Source organism: Oryx dammah, unplaced genomic scaffold, assembly GCF_014754425.2.
Source record: "Oryx dammah isolate SB20612 unplaced genomic scaffold, SCBI_Odam_1.1 HiC_scaffold_18, whole genome shotgun sequence".
Taxonomy (NCBI): domain Eukaryota; kingdom Metazoa; phylum Chordata; class Mammalia; order Artiodactyla; family Bovidae; genus Oryx; species Oryx dammah.
In genome coordinates, this window is record NW_024070202.1 from 98,798,089 (window position 1) to 98,823,064 (window position 24,976).

At 39.4% G+C, this 24,976-nt stretch overlaps 1 protein-coding gene and 1 long non-coding RNA gene across 16 annotated transcripts in view; both read left to right on the plus strand.

Moving 5' to 3' along the window:
- Positions 1–24,976, plus strand: part of CALD1 (caldesmon 1) — a 231,249-nt gene that overhangs the window by 127,835 nt on the left and 78,438 nt on the right. The window lies entirely within an intron of this gene.
- On the plus strand, positions 17,804–23,576 carry LOC120878226. The gene is made up of 2 exons (XR_005724492.1): positions 17,804–21,187; positions 21,294–23,576. It is a non-coding gene; the product is annotated as an uncharacterized LOC120878226 (long non-coding RNA).

Here is a 24,976-nt window from a genome sequence, read left to right on the forward strand (position 1 = left end):
GCAAAAGCAGCTGTAGAAAATATTCCCAGCCATTAAGACTCTAAATTCTGGGCAAACAAACATCAAGAAAAAGAGAGATTGGAGATTTAATCTGTGTCTTTCATATTATCCATAGACTTTTAAATGACAAAGACAATGTATGGATAAAAGTTTTAAAATCACTTGTAATATTGAAATGCCAAAAAAAAAAAAGACAAATATTGAATACTGAAACCATTTAGGAAATGGAAGTCTTCAGTCTGAAAGAATAAAGGCAATAAGATCTGGATGGACCTCAGTATAAATTTTTATTCTTATGAGAAAAGCAGCCAAATCCAGTAATGGACATATTATGGGTTGGTAGCTGGCAGAGTGTGTTATTGTGGAGATTCTAATTGAAAGTTGTTGTGTTGTGTGAGGCCTCTGTTGTGTTGACTTTCAAGGGCAGCTTGGGGAAATAAAGCAGTGACATACAACACACAGAGCATAAAGGCATCTTTTAAATCTTTAGGTCTTGGAGTAAAGGACAGTGGCATTTAATGTGACTTAACTCAGACATTCATTTGAGGAAGCAGAAAAGGCATTTACAGAAAGAAAAATGTTAAATAGTTATTTAAAATCAAATAGCTTTTGCCTCATAATATTAGTAATTCCAAAAGATGGTAGTAAGATAATACCTTAGTGATTCTGTAGTAGAAAACTAGAAACTTACACTGATAGCTAAATATATTTAAAGCATGTGCTAAATTGCTTCAGTCATGTCTGACTCTTTGTGACTGGTAGCCTGCCAGGCTCCTTTCTCCATGGGGATTCTCAAGGCAAGAATACCAGAGTGGGCTGCTGTGCCCTCCTCCAGGATTTAAAGCATGGGTCTACTTCTTTGTGTAGAGAATTCAAAAGAAGAAGGTAAGATTACTGCCTTTAATTAAGTTGGTCAGAGTAGATTGCTATATGCCACATGATAACCATGAACAGTACCTGAGCTCCATAGGTTCAGATCCCACCTCTCACTTATGAGCTCTGTGGCCATGAGCAAATGACTTCGCTCTACACCACAGCTGCCTTCTTTGTAAAATAGGCATAATATCTATGTAGCTTCTGTGGTTGTTGTGAAGATTATGGAACTTAATAAATGGCCTAGACTAGTACCTGGCACATAAATAAATGAGTGTTACTATTTTTTTATTGGAGTATAATTGCATTACACTATCGTGTTAGTTTCCACTGTACAATGAAGTGAGTCAGCTATATATATACATATATCCCCTCCCTCTTGAGCGTCCCTCCCACCCCACCCCCACATCCCACCCCCTAGGTCATCACAGAGCACAGAGCCGAGCTTCCATGCAATCAGCAACTTCGCACTAGCCAGCTATTATACACATGGTAGTGTATACATGTCAGAGCAACTTTCCCAGTTCGTTCCGCCCTCCCCTTCCCCCGCTGTGTCCACACATCCTTGCTCTACATCTGCATCTCTATTCCTGCCCTGCAAACAGGCTCACTTGGACCATCTTTCTTGTATGTTATTATTTTTCAAAACCATTATCCTTAGCTAAACAAGTGAGAAACAACAGAGCGATATAACCAGAACTAAAAATTAATGCCAGGAAAAGGCAGTTATCATGCTGCGATGAAACTAGCCAGGAAAGGCTCCCTGGAAGTGGAGAGTTATGGAGGAAGTTAACAGTGGTGATGATGAATGAATACAAGGGGGCTGTGTACAGGAGGGAGTGCCATCTGCAGAAGCTCAGAGGTGGGAATAAGAATCCTGGTGCAAGAAACCTGTTGAGTGCTTAGGGAAGAATGAGTTAGATTTGTATATCTTGGGTGTTTCTATTTCATATAAAAGGCAATAGAGACTTCGCCAAGAATGAAAACATACTGTGGGATGTTATCTACAGTGGGCTAGAGTGTGGGGGTACCGGAAGAGTTAGTGTTGAACACACGATGATGAGGACTGAATCAGGGCGGCAAATATGGAAATGAAGATCAAATGTGAGCATCTTTAGAGGGAGAATTAGCAAATCTTTCAGGAGAAGGAGAAACTCAAGATAATCCCACAGATTGTAAGTCTGAGGAACTGGAAGGAGAAACTGGGAAGTGTTGCATGCTTGGGTAGGCATGGGGAGAGTGCTTAATTTCAGGTAGAAACCACATCCAAAAAGAGATTTCCTTCAGGCATTGAGAGATAGACACTTTGTTCCAAACGGGAGAGAAATTATTATTAGAGAAGTCGGTTTGGGCAGACTCAATGTAGCAATGGTAGCACAAAAACAGAAAATGGATGGCAGCAATGGTGATATGAAAGCAAGTGGAGACAGAGAGAGGTCATAAATACATAATGGATGGACTCCCCTAGTGGTTCAGTGGTTGAGACTTTGCCTTCCACCTCAGGGTGCAGGTTCAATCCCTGGTCAGGGAGTTAAGACCCCACATGCCTCATGGCCAAAAACCAAAGCAGAAAACAGAAGCAATATTGTAACAAATTCATTAAAGACTTTAAAAATGGTCCACATCAAAAAATAAAAAATAATGTTTAAAAAAAATAAAAGATGAAATGGAAACCATCACAGGAGACAAAAAATCAGGGAGAGGAGGAGAACCAGGGATAGCATGGGACAACCATGATGAGTGTACATGGAAGTCCTGTAGGGGTGTCCAGACCCATTGGAGTGTACCTCTTATCCTTTCCAATGATGTGTTATGTGACCTCAGTTTCTCCTGAAAGTCTACAAGATGCTGTACCCTGTGAATGTTTATTCAGCATCAGCACTATGCTAGGAACAGTGAAAAATGGGGAAATACAAATAGACATAGTTTCTGTCTTTATATTCTTCATGATGTGCTAGGAAACCAAAATACAGCAGAATCAGAATACAGACCAGGCCAGGACAAGGGGGCAGATCCAACAGAATTGAGGCTAGAGGGATTCAAGAGTGGGTACAGGAAGTTGGGCATCAGACTAGGTCAGTGTCTTCAACTTCTTCCTTGATTGTGTGAATTGGGAAACGGGGACTCAACAGGAGAGGAGTAATAGGATGAATCTGTCGTGGTCACACCCACACTATAATTACAGTGAACGAGCTAGATTCTTCTAGAATTTTGCCTAAGAATTTTCCATACATCTACACAGTTCGTTCCTTCTAGTTTTTTTGTTTTGTGTGGAAAGATATGTCTTCCTTTAAAGTCATCATAAAAGAAATGCACCCAGTAAAGCTTAGCTGCTGCTGCTGCTGCTGCTGCTAAGTCGCTTCAGTCATGTCCAACTCTGCGCAACCCCATAGACAGCAGCCCACCAGGCTCCGCCGTCCCTGGGAGTCTCCAGGCAAGAACACTGGAGTGGGTTGCCATTTCCTTCTTCAATGCATGCAAGTGAAAAGCTTAGCTAGGTACACTTAATAATGTAAAACAAATTCACACAAATTTGTACTACCCTTGTTTAACTTACATTTCTTCAGGGATATTATAGTTTGTGTGACTCCTTTTCTTTCTTTCTTCTTCTTCTTTTTTTTTTTAGAGAGAAATAAATACTTAAGTACTTCCTTATATTTGTACTTATTAAGTTTAATCTTTCAAGGGGAACACTTTAGTTATGTTATTCTGTAATTTGTTAAGCAATCCCATGTTCACCCTATAGGATTTTATAAAATCTGATCATTTATGGAAATGGTAAAGGTCAGGCTTTATGGTGCAGCCAACTTTGATGGGAAATTTCAGGGTGTATACAGGAAACAGATGTCCAGAATCAGGAATTAAGCACCATCTAAAAGCATCTGAAAGGGCATAAGACCCTGGGCAAGTCCCTCTTCTTTTAGCTTTAAAACTTGGCTTCTTCATCTGTGACTGGAGTAGGGGATTGGCGATAATTTTTATTTTCCTTTTGCTTTTGGTATTGGCTAATTTTTACAATGATCATGTGTTTCTCGGCTTAAAAGCAAATAAAACAATAAGGCAGATTTCCATTTTGAAAAATAAGATTCTATGGGCTTTGGCATTGTACCTGGGGTCAGGATGGAGAAGATCAAATTGTCCTTTGGGTTTAGGGAACTAAAAGAAAGAACTCAGCCTTGATCTGGAGTGGCCCTAAAGCTCAGAGCTGCAAGCTCATTCATTCACTCACTCACTCACTCATTCAACAAATTTTACTGGGCTTCTACTCTGCTTCAAGCTTTATTTTGGGGGCACTGAGGATAGACCAACAGAATGACAGAATTGGGGAAAGTGTGCTTAATGCTTTTCAACCTGTGTAAAACCAGGTGGTGATCAAGCAACTATACTCATATGTCCTTAAATGTAATATGTACTCTGATATTCACTGATAGTTTTTAAAGATGGCTTATGTCCTTTGTATGCTGTACCCCTGCAGAGAGTGTGGGGAAAATGGTAACACAGAGAAGAAGCTGTTGACTTTTCCTCTTCTTACCCACAAACCCTTTCCAAATAAAAATACCCTGTTATTTTAATTAGTTGTTATTGAATTTGACTAGCAATGATAAATAATTTAAAACTTGTACTCTCACCAGATGTTAAAACCACAAATTAAAATGAACCAAAAAAAAAAAAATAAAATGAACCAGATTCTTTACACATTTCATTCCTCAGAAATAGAGTTTTAAAAAAGATTACTTAAAAAGATAACTGTACATTTTGGGCCGCGCTGGCTTTTCAGGGTTTGGGACTGACAATTCTTCACTGCACCTCAACTGCTTTGAGACGCTTGTGCTCACACGTCATTCCAAGGGTTTGCAGTCCAGAGTATTTCAAATCATTTTGCCTGCCATCACCTAGACTGGAAACCTAGTTACATCAAACATATACTCCCCTTCTTTGCCGTGCCCTTAACCTATGCATCTTTTTACTATTCACTTGTCCAACATACTCTGTATTTTTGCTTAGTGAATCATATGGACAGAAGAGCTTGGCAAGCCCCAGTCCATGGGGTCACAAAGAGTCGGACATGACTGAGCTATTAACCCTTGTCCTTCACTTGACTTTCAGTCTGAGTCCTTAAGATGAAGACTTTAGAGTTGGTAAAGAAAGTACTTCATTCAGTCTTTAGATCTGGTAAAAATCCAGAGACTATCTATTGTATCTATTCAGTACAAAAAAGTATGGAGTATCTCTAAAGTACAAGATACTATATTGAACCAAAGGGATGAGTTCTCACCAATCCATGCAGTATCCCAACAGCCACGAAGCACGTATCATAGATGAATTAGAAACTTTAGAGCCAACTTGATCAAAAGGGGAAGAAAAAAATTTCAATAGGCAGAATGAATTCACCAGGTAATCTGTGAAAATCCTAAATGTTTTGTTTCTAAGAAAAAAATGCTATTTGTATACATCTCAAATTAAACTGTACTTCTGAATCAATTACCTATGTGAACAAACAATTTGTTTTGCTATCTATTATTCTTTACCTATGTCATGGGGATACAAAATGAATAGGTATATTTATTCATTCTGCTTCCCTTCCTGTTCTTTTATTTCAATCCCTTTCTACATCTGTCTCTGTATTCCTTTTCTTTCTTCAAAATTTGTTGGCATGCTACATGGCATGTGGGATCTTAGACCCCAACCAGGGATCGAAGCCGTGCACTTTGCAGTGGAAGCATAGAGTCTTAACCTCTGGACCACCAAAGAAGTTCTGTATCAAAAAAAAAAAAAAAAGAAGAAGAAGAAGAAGTTCTGCCTCTGTATTTCTTAGTGCACCTTGATGTGTTTTCCCCTGGTCTATGTGCATCTTTATCAACACTCGATCCGCTTGCTTCTGTTTCCATCTCCTCCTAATTATCTATCCTGGATTATGCATGAACGTCCTTTTGTATCATCAGGGAATACATTTTCAAAGGGGAAAATGTAGGGTAAAGTGATACATTTTCAAAGAGGTCAAGTTCAGCTCTCTCTCTGTTTAACAAGTACCACCCCCCTCCAAATGCCAAGCATTTTATGTGTATCTGGCAAAAATGGACTGGACACAGCACCAATAAAATGTATGTGTGAATAAAACACACGTTCTGTGTAAACGAAGCAACATGGAGAGGCCTAACAGTGAGAGGCAGTAGAGCTTAGCAGTCAAGGGCATGGATTGAGCAATACACAGCTGTGCTGTCAAATCCAAGGTCTGCTGCTAATTAGCTACATGATCTTACATATTATTCATTCTTCCTACATTATTTTTCATTATCTGTAAAATGGGGGAAATAAGACTATCCACTTCATAGGGTTTTTGTGGGGATATAAAGAGATAATACATGTAAGTATTAACACAGTACTAATCATCTAGTGTTTATTATTTAAATAATAATTAACTATTATTTAAATTATTTAAATAATAATTATTTATTACTCATTGGATTACTTTTATTTGTTGACTGTTATTCAATAAACATCAATATTAAATTACTCATCTAATCTGATTCTACGCAACACACAAAGAATTGAAGAAATATTTTATATTTACCATAGAACAAAACAAAATAAAAAATATGAAGGTTTTCTTTCTACACTTCTCAAAGGACACAGGAACCTTAGGAAGATGAGGAGCAGGAATTTGCTGTTGAGTGAAGAGTTTTGAGGATGTGACTGGTAACAAGGTCTGTCTCAGTAAGAAGTTCAGTTCAGTTCAGTCACTCAGTCATGTCTGACTCTTTGCGACCCCATGGACTGCAGCATGCCAGGCTTCCCTGTCCATCACCAGCTCCTGGAATTTGCTCAAACTCACGTCCATAGTCAGTGATGCCATCCAACCATCTCATTCTCTGGCGTCCCCTTCTCCTCCTGCCTTCAATCTTTCCCAGCATCAGGGTCTTTTCAGATGAGTCAGCTCTTCACATCAGGTGGACAAAGTATTGGAGCTTTAGCTTCATCATCAGTCCTTCCAATGAATATACAGGACTGATTTCCTTTAGGACTGTTGACTGGTTTGTGAACTCTTTTAAACTCTTCAGTAAGAAGAGTTCACACCAATTTAAACTGAGATCTTCTATTACATTTGGACAAAAGTGTTTTGAGCTTTGATGTATCTGCTGAGAAACCTTCAGTGATGATTTATCCATGAAGAGAGCTTGAGTGAGACATACTTTTCCCTGCATTTAGATTGCTTTCAAAAGCAGCTCTCTCACTTTCCAAGACATGCACTCATTGCATTCCCAGCTCCTGCTTTCCATACCCGAATGTGAGTTTCTCTTTCCAATCAGAAGAAAGGCTGCTATTGTACAGTTGTTATCAGATTCAGAGGCTCATATATGTAAATAGAGGGAGCGAAAACACTCATGCTGTTGTCATCGTTCATACATTTTTATAGGCCTCTGAAATATACTGATGATTAGACATTTGAAAGTAAATATTTTTATTTCACTAAAAAAAAAACCCAGTTTTTTAAAGTTCATTGAGGCTAAGTAGTGGCCTCCCAGAACTCTGTCACTGAAACCTTTTTATATGATTTAATGGTGTGACCAATCAATGATTATACAAAAACACTTTTATTTACAGGGCTTAGTGCTATGACATTGGAATTTCAAATCAAAGCAGTTTTTTGTTACTCTGTAATCAGAAAATTATTTTCAATTAGGAAGTTAAATAAAATATTCCTTTGAAACTGTCTAAATTATTAGAGGAGTTAAATTTGCTCAAAACTTCCCTTCAGTTCTCTCAGCAAATTCATCACTCTAGGGGAGCAAAAAATTGTTAAGATTTGTATTTGCATTTTTACTTTTAAGTTAAAAGATTATTTTCAAGTAATTCATTTGAAAGAGATTTAAAAATATTTCTGTAAGGTTCTTATATTTATTTGATGTTATGTAGGGTCAGCCTAACTTGAATGTAAGGGCACTGAGAGAAGGAGGTAATTTTCACTTAAAGGATCTTTAATTATTTATTTGTGTCTAGTCACATGAAAAATCAAAATATATACACATATTCTTGCTCTCTTTCTCACATATCATAAATAGACATTGGCTCAGAGGGTAAAGCGTCTGCCTGCAGTGCGGGAGACCCAGGTTCAATCCCTGTGTCGGGAAGATCCCCTGGAGAAGGAAATGACAACCCACACCAGTACTCTTGCCTGGAAAATTCCATGGACAGAGGAGCCTGGTAGGATATAGTCCATGGGGTCGCGAAGAGTCGGACACGACTGAATGACTTCACTTTTCACTTTCACTTCTTGGCGTATAAATGATCAAATTATAAACGATGAAGATGGCGTAGTTGGACCAATTTCCACTAACCTAACAATTCCTCTAGTCCTAAAAGTATCCTACTTTATGATGATCAGTAGATCAAGAATTCAGGATCTGCCCGAGGTGACACTTGTTCAGTAGGAATGAAAAATCCAGATTCTTAAGGGCTTCACATGCTGACCCATAACTTCATTCTTAGCCGGAAAAAAATGTGGCACATACATGAGTCAATATACTTATAGTTTAAAACAGCACTAAAAAAAAGAGAAATAAATAAAATAGTACTGAAATTTTCTAAACAATTTCTATTTGTGACTCATAATGTATCAATGTTCACTCGTCTGAGGAGAGACAGGACAAGGCAGTGGGTGAGTACGTGAATGATGAAGTCTGACAGACTTGAGTTCCAATCCTGACTTTGACAACTACTGGTTGGGTGACCTCATGACAAATACTTAAACATCTCATGCTTCAATTTCTTTATGTATAAAATGGGGGTAATTATTCTACCTTACAGGATCATTGTAAACAATGAGCTAGTTAACCCATGTAGGCAGATCAGCACAATGACTGGCATAGAATATATGCTCAATAAGTGTTAGATATTATTATTAAAGTCATATTAATGTTTTGGTAGGCTTTTGGTACAAAATAATACTTTACTGGGTTTGAATTTTCACTTTTCTCTCAGGTCAGTCATTGTGATTTGTTTCATCCTTCTTTCCTATACTGATCTCTATACTGGCTAAGACAGTTGCTAAGATACTTGCTAAATACTTTCTACTGAAGTTGGGAAAGAATGAAAACTTCTGAAAAATCGCTGTATGAGTATTTCAAAATCACATATTATAGCTATGAAATTAATCAATTCATTCATTATAAGTCTTTATCTTAAATATAGCATATACAACTTAACTCAGAATATTACCTGAAGAGTTCAATTCAGCAAAAACAGTTCTCAAGTTGGAAAAAGTATAACCAGATTTTTCATCCAGTGTTAAAAAGGGAAAGGAACCATCATTTGTTTAGCATCAGCCATGTGCCAGGCTAGATGATGCCCTTTATACACTGTGTGTGTGTGTGTGTGTGTGTGTGTGTGTGTGTGTGTGTGTGCTCAGTCACTCAGTCATGTACGACTCTTCGCAGCCCCATGGACTGTAGCCCACCAGGTTCCTCTGCCCATGGAATTTTCCAGGCAAGAATACCAGAGTGGATTGCCATTTCCTACCCAAGGATCTTCCACACTCAGGGATCAAAACTGCGTCTCCTGCATCTCCCGCGTCGGCAGGCCGATTTTTTATGTCTCCCCAACCACCGGGAAAGCCCCTATACACCTTATATCATTTAATTATCAAAACAGCTGTATGACATTATCTTAGTTTGTTCACTCTGTTATAAAGAATACCATAGATTGAGTGGTTTATAAACAATAGAACTTTATTTGTCACAGTTCCAGAGGCTAAAATGTCCAAGATGAAGGCAGCAGCAGAATCACTGTGGTGCGGGTCCGCTTCCTGGCTCACAGACATCTTCTTACTGTGTCTCCTGCTGGCAAAAAAAGTGAGGGAACTCTCTGAGGTCTTGTTGAAAAAGGGCACTTGCCCCATTCATGAGGGTTCCACCTTCATGACCTGATCACCTCTCAAAGTCCCCAGCTCTAAATACCATCACATTGGGGATTAGGTTTCCACATATGAATCTAGTGGGGGACCCATTCAGTTCACAGCAGACCTGGATATTATTATCCCTATTTTATAGCTGAGGAAACTGCATGTCTGAAAGATTAAGTTATATGTCCAAATTGATATAGCTGTGGACCACAGTCTGGTTCTGCCTGCCCCAAGTCTCAAAACCTTTTCACTGTAAGAAATTGATCAATAGAATTTTTCATGTTTCAACTGGCAGTCTTGGCTGAAGATCCATCATCTCTACAATGCCAAAATAACTCCCTTAGATGAGGAGGGGAATTATTCAAAGAAGTTATATGGCAACAGAGAAAATGAGGTTATTGGGCTTGATTGAACTGCCTTTTATGCTTATTCAGGTAAATTACCTACATGTGTAGACAAAGTGATTGTTTTCTTTGCCCTCAAAAAAAATCGCTCATGTTATTCCCATTTCACAGAAAAATAGAAACAGAGAAGAGCAAAATTTCTCCCTCCTAGCCAAAGGAGGTTGTTAGCATAAGTCCTCTTGACTTTTCTCTGGATTTTTCTCAATAAGATTGTGTTCACCATTAGGATGGGACGTAGTCACATCATCACTCATGAAATCTCATGGCTGTCACTAACTTTATAGATAATCTGCTTCAGTGGAATGTTACTTTTTCATTTTTGGACCACACACTACTTTGAGTCTCTGATGAAAGCTATAGACACTCCCCCAAGAAAAATTTATATATGCACCCACAAAACTTGGCACTTGCTTTCAATGGTGTCGTGGTCCTCCATCCACAGACCTCGTGGGGGCCTTGAGCATGGGGCCAAGAATCCCTGATCTAATGAATTTTAAAAGTTCATTTTACATAAGAAGAAACTCATCTCAAGGGATGCAGACCTCCTCGAGATCACCCAGCTAAGTTGGGGCAGAGCCTGCTGGCACAGTGCAGGCTCCTGAATAAATGGAATTGTCTATAAAGATGCCATGGCTATTGATTAGGAAAATAGAGCATACTTTGGGGAAAATAGTGTATACTACAGTGTAAGATGTTTTTTAAATTTAAAAACAGCTTTTGGATAATATTACAAAATAAGAGGAGACTGTAAGATTGCTTCACAGTGGGTAAAATGAAAAGCAAAGAAAAATAAGTAGATAGGCACAATGAAAAGTTAATTGTTAGCAATTAAGAATCGAACTTTGCCATCTTAGTCAAGAAGGAAAAGAAAACTGGTGATTTTCCAAAGAGAACCCTGTTGCCATCAATTTTGGAAGTATTTTATTTGACATATGTTGTCTTGGCAAGATTTCTTTATACCAAGCTCAGTTATGATACTAAGTTATCATGTAGGATTTCTCCTTCCTTACCAGTTTCATTTGAGCAATTCAAACTCATCAAAGGATTTTTCTCTCTAAAAATGAGAGAGGTAAGAACTGATATGATCAAAGAGGATCTTGTGTTTCACCTTTATCACGACAATCTTTTGGGAGAATGGGCAGATTTGAGTGGGACACAGACATGAGGATGTCTCCCAGAAAGCAGAATCATGCAGACTTGGGTGCGAGGAGTCCTGGCTGGGTTAGGAAAGATGATTCTACTTAGTCTCTCTGAGCCCATTTTCTCATCAGAAAAATGGCCTCATAACAATTCCTTCTCGTGGGGTTTCATGTAGATTACAAAGCACTAGGTAGATAGATGACTGATGATAGGCAAATTGATAGATAGATGATAGTAGAATAGATACCTAGATATGATTGAAAAGCAAAAGTGACAGTGTTACTTGCTCAGTCATGTCCTACTCTGCAACCCCATGCTCTATAGCCCACCGGGCTCCTCTGTCCATAGAATTCTCCAGGCAGGCATACTGGAGTGGGTTGCCATGCCTTTCTCCTGGGGATCTTCCAGACCCAGAGATCAAACCTGAGTCTCCTGCATTGCAGGCAGATTCTTTACCATCTGAGCCACCAGGGAAGCCCCATGATTAGTGCATGGTAAATGTTACCTGTCAGTGCTAGTTTTCAGCTGGCTAGAAGACAGAGTCGGAGAAGGCAATGGCACCCGACTCCAGTACTCTTGCCTGGAAAGTCCCGTGGATGGAGGAGCCTGGTGGGCTGCAGTCCATGGGGTCATGAAGAGTCGGACACAACTGAGCGATGTCACTTTCACTTTCCACTTTCATGCGTTGGAGAAGGAAATGGCAACCCACTCCAGTGTTCTTGCCTGGAGAATCCTAGGGACAGGGGAGCCTGGTGGGCTGCCGTCTATGGGGTCGCACAGAGTCGGACACGACTGAAGCCACTTAGCAGCAGCAGCAGAAGACAGAGTAAGGAAGGAGCTATTGGGAAAGCCCTCTCCAAAGTCATCTGCCAAGAAACTCGACCCCTCTCCAGCTACATTCTGGGGTTTCTGAATCACTGAGCATGTGCACAGACCCCATGTCTTCAGACAATCTGGTTTCCAATCTGCTGATGCTGCTAAGTCGCTTCAGTCATGTGACCCCATAGATGGCAGCCCACCAGGCTCTGCTGTCCCTGGGATTCTCCGGGCAAGAACACTGAAGTGGGTTGCCATTTCCTCCTCCAATGTATGAAAGTGAAAAGTGAAAGTGAAGTCGTTCAGTTGTGTCCGACTCGTAGCGACCCCATGGACTGCAGCCCACCAGGCTCCTCCATCCATGGGATTTTCCAGGCAAGAGCACTGGAGTGGGGTGCCATTGCCTTCTCCGTTTTCCAATCTACTCTGTTTCAAATCTGTTCTAGCAGTTACTTTGCAAGTGATGGGAGAGTTATGGATATGAAGTCTCCATGCTGAAAATAAAATCTACCTCCTTATTTTAAAGTCTTTTTTTCTTCCATAGTAGTTTGAAACCAAGATTAAAAATATAGGGTAGTCTGGTATCTAACATATCAAGATTTTTTATCTTGATAATTTATGTATTAGTTAATCACATATTCTAAATAGTTTTTTTTTCCTAGTTGAATTAAGGTCTTTTTTTCATATTACATAATTGTGGTTTCAATACAGCTAAAGAAGTAACTTAAAGACTCTCAACATAAAACTGTACTAATAAAGAAGTTATGTGCCTAAATTTTACAAAATAACTTTTAATCACTTTATTCTAAATTAGTAATTTTATTCATTTTAGTTATGAAAAGACAATACATACAAAATAATATTATGTAATGTATACAGAGATTATAGAGCTTCCCTGGTGGCTCAGGAGAGTGCAGGAGACAAAGTTTGATCCCTGGGTTTGGAAGATCCCCTGTAGAAAGAAAACAGCAACCCACTCCAGTATTCTTGCCTGGGAAATCCCAATTCATGGGGTTGCAAAAGAGTCAGACACAACTGGGCAACTAGACAACAACAATACAGAGGTTATAAATCATTGTAATGCATACGCTATAAACTTGTCTTTCATCTTAAGACCTAGAACATTTCTAGTACCACTGAAACTCCCTCTCCAACCCATTCCCTTGCCGCTACCCCCCCGCCCACAGAGTTAACTAGAACCTTGACAAATAAAATTCTAAATAAGATAATATGAACTTAGGTCATAGTTTTTCTAGGACCCTGTGATCCAAAATTTTCCAAAGATTCTTTCCAGACTCAAGTGAAGGTGTTCATGAGAAGACCACTATTCTCTGAGAGGGCAACAAATTTGCCTTTCTAAACACAGAGGACCAAAGACGTCGTTCTGTGTCTATAGCTGGGAACTTTGGAGAAGTATTACAAACAAAGAATTCTCTACAAGCAAAGAATGCTCATCAAAATCAGGACCAAAGACGTCCTTCTGTGTCTATAGCTGGGAACTTTGGAGAAGTATTACAAAGAATTCTCTACAAGCAAAGAATGCTCATCAAAATCAAATAAAGTGTAATGAAGGCTATCAAATATGTATGCTGAAGACATCTATTCTGCTCACTGGTTTTCTGACTGACCAGCCAAGTATAAGAGATCTGCATTGCAGCCATCGTTTGACCAGATGGGAATGGTGGACAGGAATGATTACAGACTATTCCAAATTCTTATTCAAGGAGAATCTATCTCAATTGCTTTGAAGTCTTCTAGGGAAATTCTTGACCTTTATTAGCCCAAGAGTTCTTAACATTGTTACAAGAACATACCACTGGATGTGAAACATGAGCATGTTGGAATGAACAGTGCCTATATAAATGGATTCTCATCCATCTGTGAATGAAGTTAAAGAAGAATAATGTGCATACCTTATGAGCAAACCCAGTTCTTTTATGAGTTTGCTATATAATAGGCAATGTTCATCAGGAGTCGGAAAATCAGTTTTCAGTCTGATAAATCTTCATTAATATTCAGATTCTTCCATTTAAAAATCTTTATGAGACTGTGGAAAAGTATAAACTTGAACTATTTGTAAATAAAGGATTTGATTAATATGTTAAATATGCAAGCTGCATTCCATGGCTTAGTTATTAAGCACTTGAGAACACAACTTTTTAAAGAATTTTGGAAGAATTCACCTTCATTTAAAGGTTTAATTTGCTAATTATAATTCATTTTTATGAATGCAAATTTTAAACAAGTTTCTAATGTTTTGTTAATCTGGTTGAAGTCACCAGACATTCTTGAACATATTTTCAAAACAGAATTTCTTTCAAAATATTATATAATTTGTACGGGCCTTCCTTTCATTTGTGCTTCCCTGATGGGTCAGATGGTAAAGAATCTGCTTGCAATGCAGGAGTCCTTTCAGTTACTCTAGATTAGTGAGATTTGACATTACATCTGAGATTATTACCAACTAAATAAATTAAAATGTGAGGGTGTATTTTCCATTTTAATAACCCCCTACATCACATACAGTTCCTTTGTTGGAATAAAAATCTTGGTAAAATACACATCAGCCTCTATAAATAGCAGCCATAAGCCTGTACATTCAGGAGAGTCTCCAGAGAGTGTATTTTAAACTGCACATTGTTTAGAATAGGAAATTCTTCTGATGTTCATATTTTCCATTGTGAGTGACATGGTCTATTCCATGTCACATCTTCATTGGCTTCCATCTTATACCATTTAGGGATCCAACTGGTAGATTCCAGAAGATTGCTCAATATGTGCTTTTTAGCTTTTAAGTAGTCTGGGTCTCACTGCCCGTGGGAATTCTGCATAACGAGGGGCTCTCCAAATGAAAACTAGATAACTTCCAGAGCTGGGCCCAGCAACTAGACCATTGAAACAGTACTTTATCTTTGGAGCTAGTAACTCTACTGTGCCCATTCAGTATAATGGTAGTCAATCTATTTTTCATTCCCACAGGAAGCTTTGCACTGTTGGCAGAACTTTCTGGAGAAATCAAGAGACTAATATGGAAAATTACTGAGCAGGAAGTGAACAAACAGACAAACATGATGAGATGATGGGTTATCATGCAGATTCCAAGACAAGGAGCCTCAGCAGTTATAATTACACTGCATCTTTCCCAAGGCACTGTTGGCAGCCATAGTAGCTGTATGTCTCTGCCCACTCTTTCCTTGACGAGTCCTTCTGTTTCTCTAATCAAAACTGCTGTGTAAATCTAATTTTTTTTAGTAGGGGCCCATTTTGGAGATCTAATATTCCCTCACCATTTCTCCTTCCTTGATGAAGAGGATGAGAAATTACTGTTTAAGGGGACTTGGACAAAAGTTGTGATATACAAGGAGCTGATATCTGATGCCCTTCCTTGCTGATACTCCCCTTTTAAGAGCCTTTAACTCTCCCCACCTAATGAACCATGAAAGCAAAACATTCCTAATATATGTATGTTTTCTGAACCATCACCCTCAGAGTATATCCTGGCTGCCCAGGGAGTATCATTACTGTGGAAGCTCCATGGTTTATGAACGGAACAGAATGAAGCTTTTATAAAACTCAAGGCTTGGGCAGGATGGAAATTCCTAATCCTTTCATTTCTAAGTGCCTTATACCAGAGCCACATAAATATAAGTTCTATCTCATTGAAACATCTGTCAGAGCAATGGTAGCATGAACTGGGGAGACATGCCCTTCAGAAAGGAGTTAGTTTTCCGTAAGAATGCTGACTGAAGTGAGAATTCCTGTTAGGAAACATCCTGGTATCGTGTTGGGTTGTGTGATCAGAAATTAAGACTCTCTTCCCTGCCTTCTCAGGAAAGAGTTTAGAAATTCAAATCACTGAACTGAGACTTGCAAAGCAGCACCTCCAAGAGCATACAGTCAGTGGCAGCGTTAAGCCTGGAAACTGCCATTCACTTTAGTTCCGGTGCTCTTCTCTCTGCATCGTGCTGCACCTGACCCCTCCAACCGCCTCTGACTCCATGAAACAAAGTACCTTTTGGATCAATGATTAAAGAAAAAGGACACAGTATAAAGGTTGAGCAGATCTGGGCTTCCTCAACAGTAAAACAGAATTAACACTTCTCAGGGTAGCGGAGAAAATGAAAAGACATATGGACAGATACCATCAAAAGTGTAAGGGGCTGCATGTGGCAGACGCTTACCAGGTAGAGACACCTGTATGATGCATTTAAGTCAAATTCACTTCCATTTAACTCTATGTGTTGTGGCAAGTTTCCTTCTGTTCATATACTGTGTTTCAGACCTTCTGGTCATGTAATGTGTTCCAGAAGAATGTTCACACTTCACATTCTGCTGTGTTATGCTGTCTAACTGGCCCTCGGGCATTCGAGTCTTTCAAAAATCTGACTCAAAGAAAATGCTGTAAATTGTTACCTCCCACTCTCCCCAGAGCCTGTCACCCCTGGAGAGGCCTTAAGACCTCAAATGCAGATTAAAAGATACCAGTTTATCTTCCCTTTCCTAGTGGTGAATTGAAGAGAAAATTCAAAAGATTTTTAAATGATAACTTTATCCCATTCAGAATTAAATCCTGCTGTTGGTCACTTACCTGTCTGATTTTGCATCTAAGTGAGCAAAAGCTCTCAGGCTTAGAGGGATTTTGTGCTCTCCACATCACTGTCCTTCCCTCCTGAAACTCTTGTAAGTGGTGAACTCTTACCCTGAAGCCCCATCTCAACAGTCATCCTCTGGAAGAGTCCCCAGTCAAAGTGACTGATTTCCCACCTTGGGTTTCCCGTCGCACTTTTCTGGTACAGTAATTATTATCACCCATTTTATTTCTTATTTGTTCACATGTCTGTTTTCCCCACCAAACTGAAAGCAACTCTAAATCCAAAACTACATCTTACTTTTATTTCCCCAATAACTCATACTCAATGCTGAAGAAATGAATGAAAAACCAGCCACTCCAATTTATATCTGTGTACCAAGGCAGAACTTTGCTTACTTCAATAAGCTATTTAGGGACTTGCCTGGTGGTTTAGTAGTTAAGACTTCAGCTTCCAAAGCAAGGGGTGCGGGTTCAATCCCTAGTCAGAGAGATATGATCCCACGTGCCTTGAGGCCAAAAAAAAAAAGCATAAAACAGAAGTAATATTTAATATTCAATAAACTTTTTTTCTTAATGGTCTTTAAAAAAATAAACTTTCGGGGGGATGCAGAAACGTTGGTGCCCTCTGAGGTATTCCCTGAGTACCAGCATCATCCATACAGTGCTTGAGGTTCCATCACTCTCCTGACGAACTACTGGAATTTTGACTTTCTGTATTTGTCTCTAGAGATATGAAGAAACTCACCTCCTGTATTTCTCTGATTATTAAGGATAGTGGATTTCTGTTCCACGTAATTTTTGACCATTATGTTTATTTAGATGCCTCATGAAGGCAAATGATATTAATGTGGTAAGAGTAGATAGATTCCCTTTGAGCTTCCCTGGTGGCTCAGCAGTAAAGAATCTGCCTACAATGCTGGAGACCTGGGTTCGATCCCTAGGTCAGAAGATCCACTGGAAGGGGAAAATAGCAACCCGTTCCAATATTCTTGCCTGGAGAATCCCAAGGACAAAGGAGCCTCGCGGGCTACAGTCCAAGGAGTCGCAAAGAGTCGGACACAACTGAAGGGACTTAGCAGCAGCAGATTCCCTTTAGCTGGCCTATTTGCTCTAATACTCAAGCTTTTAAGTGTTATTTGCAATTAACATGTGCATTGTGAGACAGGATAATCATTGCATTACAGGGTTCATACCAAGCTCCAAAGAGTCCAACAGTGAACAAGCTATATAATCAAAAATTTCTCTAATGAAAGACCAAGTTTGTGGTCTGGAGGAGTAAACTTCTTCAGCTAATCCCAGGAAGAAGGGCAGAAGTATATGAGGGTTAGGGTCAACCTCAGACGAGTATTTACTAACACCCTTTCTGAAATAGAGAGTGTGTAACACACAAGTTGGGTCTAAAGTTTAGACTCTAAATAGTGCACTGTTTTCTAACATTGGGGTGTTGTGAGGAGGCAAGGGGGGAAAAAGGAATAGAGAAAGATGTTAGAAAACCCAAGACTTTTAAACAAAGATATGGACAGTTAACTTTATTTTCAGTGAAATGGAAAACTTTTTGTTTTTATTAATAGTTTATATACCTCCAAAAGTATTGTTTGGAAGAAAGAGGAGAAGCATTTATAAATAAATGTTTATTTATAAGTAAACTATTTATAAATAGTTATCAATCAAAACTCTAAGATTCAGATTAATTCAGTAAACATTGGCTATGATACAACACAGTATCATAGGTACTAGGTTTCTTAATTATAAAAGTATAACCTTTGGTTGATTTGTTACCCTAAAATGTATAACTAAAATGAAGTTAATGAACTGGAACACCCAGAACAGATAGGCTTGGAAGCACTATAGAATAGTCTCAGAATTGTATCTTTTAATTTTTAATTTAATTTTTAATTGTTAGATTCACTGAAAAAGAGTCAAAAGGAAAGATAATTTGAAGTTCTCCTAGAAAGACACTGAATTCTAAAATACCTATGGGAATCTCAGATTGCATCAGCTTTCTCTACTTTGAAACGCAGTTTAGAAAACTGAATGTATATTTCAGGTCACTGGCTTTCAGATTTGACTTGACTGAATGCTACTTTTTATATAAGTATCATCCATTTTATTTTCTTTGTTGTCTTCATGAGGTCTTAAAATTAAAAAGCTTTCCAGATGGCTTTTGACTTCTAAATAAGAAAAATGAATATGATTTTTTTAATTAAATGTTTTCACTAAAACCCCTTCCCTGTTCTGTTCTATAAACTAATGAACAAAAAGGAGCTCTATTTGTTTTTCTTGCCTTGGTCTTAATAATAGTTTTATTTCATTGCTCAATAACTTCAAAGTAACATAGTGTCCTAAAGCTGAAGAGCTTCCTCCTAGTCTACTTCTAACCTCTTGTCTCAGGGCATATCATAAAGACACTCAAAAATTATACAAAAGAACATTTCTAATACATTCAACACATGTCAAATTACATTAGGTCTCCCAGATGTAAGTGAATGGAATCTAACTGCAATCTACTCTATTAGTCAGTCTGGACTGCTGTAGCAGAATGCCAGAAACTGGGTGGCTTAAATAGAAAGAATTTATTTCCTGTAGTGCTGGAAGCTGGGAAGTCTAAGATCAAGCTACTGGCAAATCTGGTGTCTGATGAGAGCTCTCTTCATGATTTGCAGTTGGTTGTCTCCTTGTTGCATCTTTACACAGAGGAGAGAGACAAAAAGCAAGCCTTCTCACGTCTATTCTAATAAAGACACTAATCCCACTCATGAGGACATCTTCATGTCCTAATTATCCCCCAAAGGCCCGTCCCCTAGTACCATCACATCCAGGGTTAGGATTTCAACATATGAATTTTAGGAGATACAAACATTCGGTCCACATTCCTGATGGTATCAGTAAGTCTGGGAAAAGAATGGGTCAGCAGAAGAGGTCTGCTTGTGTGCCAGGCCCAGGGTTGGCACCGGGTATCTAGGAATATCCAGATGAGATAGACCTTGACTCTCAGGGTTTGTTCAGTCTTGTGATGTGATAGATATTTTCTCCACTGAAGGAGATGTTTCCTCACATCTCCCCTTAGTTTGGGTGAAATCTTCTTTATGGTGCTCTCCCTTCCCTTTGCTCTGACTCCATGTCAAAAAGCAGTCTCTGGTGAATGAGACTTCTTAACACTCTGGTGTGGGAATGGGGGCATCCTGGTTGGGAAATAGGCGCTCCCTGGGCACTGAAGAGGGAGGTCATCCATTCTATCTTAATTAACTGGCCTTAACTGGGCATTCTGATGTACACATCAGTTTCTCGTGAGTCTGTGAACCAGTCAGTCTCTTTGAGACCTGTCCATCCTGAGAACTCCCAAGATTCAGTGGCTGGGGCAGCAGAGTGTCTAGAACTTGTACCATGAGAAATACTCTGAAAAAGACCACTCCGTGGGAGTATCTGGTAGGACCGGCCAACTGGCCTTCTTCATGCAGCATCTCTAGTCCATTGCTGTCCCCCTTTAACCCAGAGAGCAAATGATGAGAATTATTTCAGCATCTGCCGTATGTCTGACACTATTTTAGGCTGTATCAGATGTCAAAGAGGTGTTAGGAAACATCCCTGCCAGAAAACAGGTGAGAAGAGGTATATACACGTGAACAGTGAATAAATAAAACTCTCCGTATCCATTCATCTATTGGATATTTCTATAATACTAATTAATGTGATCTATTAATCACAAAATAGGACAGTACCTTAAAAAGTGTCATTTATGTAATATAAATAGTAAATACTATCTCCAAAGTATCCAAAACACACAATGGATTATTTCTCTAGCAATAGGAACAAATAGATATTTTAATCCAGGTCTGACCACCTAATAAAGAAATCAAGTTTTTTCAGACCTTACGTTGTATCTCTGGAAAAAAATCTGGATTTGATTCCAGCTCTGAAAGCCATGTGTAAATTTTATATCCAGAGGCATAGAGCGGACATTAGAAAATAAATTTATGGTGTGGAAATATTTAGATAGTTTGAACAAGAGTGATACACACTGTGAATTCCGTGGCTTATGAACTACCATGCTTCCTTTGAAGATGTGACTTTTTCCCTGCACCAGAATTATATTCTGAGTCCCCACGATAGTTTCTTCATTTCCTTCACAGTTTAATTGTATCTATGTATAAGAAATCTATATTCTAAGGTTATCACCAAGGGCCAAATCCAGTTTCCTACAGACAGAGACCATATCTTTCATGTACACACTTCTTCCCTAGAATTATGTAAGGTATATATTATTATTTTCTGAGACCAGAACCAGGGGTTTATAAATGTGCACTAGCAACCATTCATTCAAGAAACTGATGTTAGAACCCTACTATTTCCAAGCACTGTCTTACTGTTTTAAAAATGTGTTTCAAGCTGGAGGGTGGAGGGGAGTTGGAGGCACAATCTTTTTAAGATAGTAACTTTTCTTTCCAGGAAAAGGAAGTAGTGCAGGTAGCTAAAGCCCTCATATTTTAAAAAGAGCTTAGAGACTAGACCTAAATAATTGTTGCAAAATAATTTAAACAGAAATGGAACCTCACAGCAAGTTAGCTGGAAGGTAGCTAAAGCCCTCATATTTTAAAAAGAGCTTAGAGACTAGACCTAAATAATTGTTGCAAAATAATTTAAACAGAAATGGAACCTCACAGCAAGTTAGCTGGAAGGGCTGAGTCACACATAACACAGCTATTTCTCGCATGCAAGTAAGAGTGGGCTCGAACTTTCTCATAGCTCCTCCTAAGATGATAGATTACAAAGAAATAAAGTCAAAACTAGAAAGACTTTATAGAGGTGGAGCCAGACACTGGTTCTTAAAGAATCACTAGAATTCAGAGAAGCAAAGGAAGTTTAAAAGGCCGTTTTAGGGAAAAGGAGAAAGAATAGCCTCACTGAGTAAAGGCAGAAAGAACACTTCAGGAGATATCGGGAAAATGGTGGCAAATGCCAATAATCTTTTCACTGAACAAAAGTCTCCTTTATGATCCACGTTAGGGTACACTGCACTGAGGATGTTCGTGTGCTAGATTGCTGATGGGTATAGCTGGAGCTCACGATTTCCTAAGGGGATGAATTAGCAAGGTAATGCTGGGGTTCAACATTTGGCCTTGAGAAGGAGAGAATGCCCTCCTTTTAACTGAACGGTGGGGTCTTGAGCAGAGGACTTACATTTCACTGTGAAAATACAGAAGCATCAAGGCAGAGCAAAATGATGTCTCATTCCCATGCGCCCATCCTGTTTTATTCGAGAACCAAATACATACTAGGGTGGCATTGATGGTGAGCCCACTGGGCCAGTGGGAGGAGAAGAGGGGAAGAACAGTTCACAGGATTAGATCTCAAGAAAGCAGATTAGACAGACTGAGGAGAAACACTACCTCCTGAAAGGGAGAAAAGGAGAAGGTCATCCTGGGAGAACCCATGGAGCACCAAGTGACTCTGAAAGTCTTCTTTCTTTAGCTGAATGTTTTATTATAGTTTATTATAGTTCTTACTTCTTTTAGTTTGTCTAAGATTTAGAATAAAATGTAATTTTAAAATCGTATATATCCCATATATCCTCAATCAGATCTGCCTGTGGATGTCAACAAAATGATATTACTAGCGGTATAATTCTTAATGATCCCTGCTGAGGCAAGACTAACTCCACCAATAACTTAAAAAAAAAAAAAAAAAAAAAAAGAGTCCTTCTGTTTCTAGAAGTCTGATTCATAAAACCTAACAAATGGTGCATTCAGCCACCATGTGCAACCTTCTGTGGCTCCTGCTGCTGATTCCCTGCCCCAGTGAGGCCCTGCCCTCACCCTCCGCCACTGCCCTAGGGCTTACTTGAGACCCTCCATTTCCACGTCAAAGATGCTGTCTCATGCCCTTACTACAAACTTTCAAGTTTCTAAAGTGGTCCTGCGTTTCCTTCGCTCTTCCAGAATTCCAAAACGGCTGTGGTTATAGAAGTGTGTGTCTTGGGGGTGAGGGGCCTTTCCTCTGTCCCTCTTTGTCACCAGGCCACCAAAACTCAGCCTAGACTCACCAAACATCTTGTGGTTTTGCTGAGTGGTTTTCCTTTTAGACTCAGGAAAGACCTTCCACTTCCCTGAAGCCCACCTTGGTCCTCAGGGCACAAATGTATGGGTCTCAGCTCAGAGCCAATTCCAAGGCATGGGATGGCAGACAACGTGCCAAACCTCCATGTGGATCAGCTCCCTAGACCCTCTTCACCACACAGTCACATGTGCCCAGATGCATCTCAATTCCAGTGGTGGGCATAACTGGCCTTGAGGCTGGGCCACCAGACACATCAATTATCCTCTCATTTCAACTCAATGACAGAAAAAAACAAATTAACTTGGTCAAGGCCATTATTTGCTCTTTATGAAGCTGTGTGCCCTAATTTACTTAGGCAGCACATGTTACAGAAGCGCTGCTCTATGCCAGACATTGTGCTAACTGGGGTGAGAGGATGGGGCACGAAGATGGGTAAGACACAGTCCTCCTCCTCAAGGAGCTCACAGCCTAATAATGGGAGGTAGAAAGATGTAAATACACTCGGAATGCAGTCCAGGACCTTGAACCCTATGTTGCTTCAAATAGATCATTAGAATTCCCAGACGTTGAAATGTAGGTATATATATGCTCTCTGAAAGATCGTGTCCTCCTTTCTTGAAATCATATTTTGTGTTTCAAGCAGGAGAGCAAGAAAAATACTATAGAGAGTAACCTGAAAGAAATGAAAAATGAGCCTCTGGAAATAGTATGAAGGTCTTCGTATGAGGGTAATTAATAACAACAAAAATAGCTTAACATATACATGTTGGAGATAGATTGACTAAACAACAAATCTGGAGGGAAAAAAAGCCACCCTGGATTTAGCACAAAAATTAATGAATGATCTCTATAAGAGATGCTATTATCAATGTGAAAACAATGTTAGGATGTGTTAACAGGAATGTGGCAGGCAGTGCTGGGACTTCAGCCAGCCACATTCAGCCTTGGTCAAGCCTTTATTATGTCCAATTTTGGTTTCCCGTTTGAAGAGTTGTTAAATTTCAGGCTGATATTAAAAGGATGGAAAATAGGCATTGGCATCTAGCCTAGAAAAGACGAGACTGAAGGATGACTTAATACCTGTGGCCCTAACAGAGATAAGTGGATTTCTATTTCAGGCACAGGAAGTCTAGTTCAATCACCAAATAAATTGAGCGTTTAAGGGTGATTAAACACTGGGACCTTGACCATGGGATGTCACCTTAGAAGTAGAGTACTTCAGCTCTGCCACTTTCAGAATACTGTTCACTCTCCATCTTGCATTAATATTTTAAAATGCATATCTTATCTCCCTTTGGGACTGCCCTTCTTATCTTTGGAGGCCTCATGGCTCTTAACTCTATGACTTGCTTGTAATAAATATCCAAATAGTGTTAGGTAGGGGGAAGGTGCTGGAATGGAAACTATATGGCCACCATTATGAGGTCGACAAGGGAATGTAGCAGCCCAAGCTGTGTTATAGGCCTGGAGTGAGACCAATGAATAGTTCAGAGAATTGTCTCAGCAAAGGCTGTAAACTTTCTTGTGATGGACAGGGCACTGCACTGGAAGACTATGAGGAAGGGTAAATGATGACTCTCTAGAACAGTCCATACAGCCCTCCACCCCCTCCCCCGCCCAGCCCAACACACATTCCACAGTGGGAACTACAGACTTTAGCTAAGACATGATATGGAAGGAGAGACAAGGAAAATACTGGATGGTAGAGAGCAGAAGAAAGAAGGAAGAGTAGTCTGTAATTTCTGCAAAAGGAGATGGAAAAGGGAGAAGCATTTCACAAGAAGCTTTCTCAGGAAGATCTGTTAAAAAAAAAAGCAGTAATCCCAGGAAAATACAAAGCAATATCATTGAAGTGAAACATGTTCAGTACCATTTGGGGAGGGGATTGGGGAGGAGGGTGATGCTTCAGCTGTGGAAGAAAGATTCTGAGAGGCCACAGGAAAGGAGGAAAGATGTAGTTAACCCCTTCACTCCTGTTCCTGGTGAGTGGCTGTCTAGGCAAGATCTTTTGCCTCATTCTAAGAGTGTAGTGTCTGTGAACTTTTCTTTACAAGAAAAACTTTCTTCAAGAACTTTTAAAAACATCCTCTTTAAATTACTTGAATGGTTGCCTCTCATGTGTTTAGATTTCCTTTGACTTTAAGTTGTGTTTCTGTAGAAGGGGTGTGTGTGTGTGTCTGTCTGTCTGTCTGTCTTGAG